We start from the raw sequence: 3,873 nt of genomic DNA, 5'->3' as shown, positions 1-3,873 counted from the left end.
CATGTTTATAGTTATTTAGTCGACATCTTAATACATATAAAGGATCAGGAGAAAAGCTACTAGATTCACATGAAGCTATAGATTACGCTGTAGATTTGCCTTTGGCTGTCCAAACCTATTGTGCCTGAAGTCCCATCTTATATGGACATAGCAATCGTTCAATCTCGATTTGGATACTGATATAAAATAAAGCTCTGATACCACTCTGTCACAAGCCCAATAAATATTAATCACATAAATCAGGTCTTGAAGAGAAAAGGTTGTAGACTGCGTATAAGCACTCATGACACCCTTTCCACAAACATTCAACCAACTTAGACCAAAATCCCACTTTGAACGGAAATAAGTGTTTGTTTATCAAATTGATTCGTAATCGAACACTAAAATAAGTAAATAACTTCAAAAAATTGAACAAATGGAATTCCAGTACTCAAATGAATGAACAGTTCACATAAATCATCAAAGAGAATTACAACCAAAGTTCAACCATACATGACCAGAAGTACATTACAACACCATTTCACTATATAAAATTAAACAGATACATAATGATACAAAATAGGATACACAGTTGGATATGCCCCCTCCCACCCAAAAATACAATAGTAGTCCTTACTGATGCATCACAACATGTAGAGTTTAAACTCATTATTCGTGACTAATTGCTACGAAGTCACTCCACAAAGGGTAAAATCGATGGCTCATGAGCTTCAACCCCACCATAACCAGCACGGAACTAATACCTGAAGTCATTTCTAAGAAGAAGCCAGAGAGTAGTTCCTGTTGCTATATGGAGTGGATGGTGCATCTTCAACAATTATCCAAACAAAAGCAGGAGTGCCGAACCTCCTTCCTGACACTGTCCTGTATATGTAAAGTTTCTAAATGGGGCAACTTTCTGGTCTCGTATCCGGATGACCTCTCTCGTCTATAACTTCAACATTAAGCCTTGCAACTTCAGAGCTAGTAGCTTACATGCTTCAAAACTTACTGAACTATTGGACATCCAAAGGAATCACATTGTCTCCAGCTTTGCAACATTGGCCAACAGAGCCTCGTCGCCAAAGGGGCAGTCTCTAAAATCCAACTTACGGAGGTTCTCACAACCAGAGAGAACGTAATGAAGGCCTAGATCGCTATCCCCTGCAAAAGCTAAGGAAAGCATCTTTAACTTCTTAGCAAAGACTCTGATGTACTCAAACACACGATCTGTAAGGAGGCCAGAAAGAGAAAGTCACCACAATTCCTTGCAGTGTTGCACTATGGCCCCAAAACCAGTATCAAGTGGTTCAAGAGTTGAGTAATTAGGTGTTTGAGGCTCGATAATACACAAACGAAATGGGATCATATTAGGACGGTTCCTTGCAATAGTAACCAACACGTCATTTGTCATTTGGCGGCAGAAGTATAAAACTGACTGAAGCATAGGGCATCCCACTAAGAGAGCCACCAGGCCTTGCTCTGCCAAGGATAAGTTTGGTCCCGGAGCAAACGGATCAGAAGGGAACACCCTAAGCTCTTGAAGTTCCTTACAAGAGTTGGCAATCTCCTCAAGATCGCTATCTTCAACGTAATCTAGCACCTGCAAACACATCCATTCCAAGTGACATAACGCAATAATGCAAGAGATTCATCAGAGCCACTGGAGAAGAACTTAAAGACATGAGGAAGTATCCAACTCGGTGTCAAGACCCAACTTTTCAGGTCATGATGGCGCCTACCATAACCCACCAGTAGGCAAGCCAACCCATAGTCCGGAACGGCTAGTAACGGACTACTTAATAATATAAAGAAAAGAATGCGGAATATGTGAGATAAATATCAATACATAGACGAATCCCTAAACCTGGTGGTATCCGTACAAGAGCTTCTAAACATAATAAGAGTACAAAAGTGATATATCAAGGAGAAATACACTGATTCAACTTACCTTTGAATACAACTTAGAGGCTAGTCTAATACATAGGAGAGAGATAAGTAATACTCCGAACGTCAGAAGCTCACTCCAAGTCTCTGCATCAGGGCTACTCTACCCGATGCACACATCAACGACGATAACCCGTACTATGATCTGCAGACTGCAGAGATATAGTATGAGTACCAAATGAATGGTCCTCAGTAGGCAACTGCCAACTGAGATCAACAGATAAAGTAGATATATACAAGATATAAACAGAATGGAAACTACAACCAAAAGTCCATAAAACATATAATAAGTCAATGAGAATAACAAGGGACAACTATCATATTTATGTCCAAGAGTCTAACATAAGAAGACTAAGGAAGAATCAAGGTGAACTATCCTATTCCGACTATATTCAATAAGTGCCAATGATATACCATATATCCCAGGTCAATATACAAGTAAAGAGCGAAAGAAAGATATATTGTAATATACAAGGCGAAAGAACGACTATACAATATGAAGGGATATCCGATAGTACCATGGCTTCATATTGCTAGACATATATATATATATATATATATATATATATAGGAGGTCATTTCAAACATAACCTAAATTTTCATGTTTTCATTTTTAGACCTCATTATAATACTATGAAGATTTAATACCAACATACTCAGAATGTCTAATCCATATGGCTAGACATACAATAATCGTGCACAGTGATGCAATCATAAGATAGCAAAGGCCAAAAACATACCTCAATTCTAATACCGGATCCATGACCGATCTGTCATAAGCTAGTCATAATAATGATCATAACTATGATATTAACAATATCAATAACATCGTAAATAACTGACTACTCCGGACAACCAAATACCTAGCCGAGCCTATGCGTACCCCCACCGCCCCAGACTTGAAAGGTTCAATCAACAAACAATAACACAAGACATATTCTTCACCCATATCTATGCAACCATCCCATACCGGCTAATAGACATAGGTGCATACTGGTAATAGGCGATGAGCATACAGGAATGTATGGAAAATATACCATCAATATCACAATGCATCATAACTGTCCTCATCAGGACCATCATCATTGTCATCAACCTCCGGCCTCACCAGGTATCAATATCATCTCAATAGTATTCTCCGAACTTAAACCGGGTATCAATATTCTCACAATATCCTCTGGCCTTGCCAGGTATCAATATCATCTCAATAGTATCCTCCGGACTCGAACCAGGTATCAATATGATCATAATATCATCCGGGGTATCAATGTATCATCATAACTCTCAAAACATAAATATAGGCATATAATAGGTACACAGACGCAAGCTGATATAATCATAATCGTAAATATATCTATTTTATCAATACATCTCAATTACTCGTTATTAGCTAACCAACATTTATTATTATTAAACCGCTAGTTCACTAGTCATCAAATAACCTCTAGTTATTAGCCTAAACATTATCCTTCACATAATCCTTATTCACGGGATAACAACTAACCACTATTCATTTAATAGTCAACATCTAACATCTAGTCTAGGTTCATCATTAGACCAAAACCGCCATTTATCCACCATTCATTATTATCAACTATTCATCCAATTTTTGTTAATCATTACTAGACAACACATTACTACTTGTCGCCTAACCATCTTTTATTTAATGACATCATTCATTACTGACCATCATTAGCTACCATGTTCCAACTAAGGAAGATTCATTAACTAATACATTAGCTTCCTAGCCATGAAGTGCAATAGTTAGCTAATAGACAACTAGTTACCACATAGCTTAACCGTCTAACAAGAAGAAAAATCATAAGATCATATTTCGGCTATAATCACATCATTTATAATAGTAAATAATTATGAACGTACCAAACCTATGCATGCCATCACCAGTATTCAATCATTGGAATAATAAGCATCTTCCTCCGTCCCATA

At 37.5% G+C, this 3,873-nt stretch overlaps 2 pseudogenes; one reads left to right on the top strand and one right to left on the bottom strand.

Moving 5' to 3' along the window:
- Positions 1-755: 755 nt before the first annotated feature.
- LOC124891235 lies at positions 756-2,689 on the bottom strand (annotated as a pseudogene).
- Positions 2,688-3,873, top strand: part of LOC124891234 — a 6,085-nt pseudogene continuing 4,899 nt past the window's right edge.

This window comes from Capsicum annuum, unplaced genomic scaffold (assembly GCF_002878395.1).
Source record: "Capsicum annuum cultivar UCD-10X-F1 unplaced genomic scaffold, UCD10Xv1.1 ctg3258, whole genome shotgun sequence".
Taxonomy (NCBI): domain Eukaryota; kingdom Viridiplantae; phylum Streptophyta; class Magnoliopsida; order Solanales; family Solanaceae; genus Capsicum; species Capsicum annuum.
This window is presented reverse-complemented; position numbering and strand designations above follow the sequence as displayed.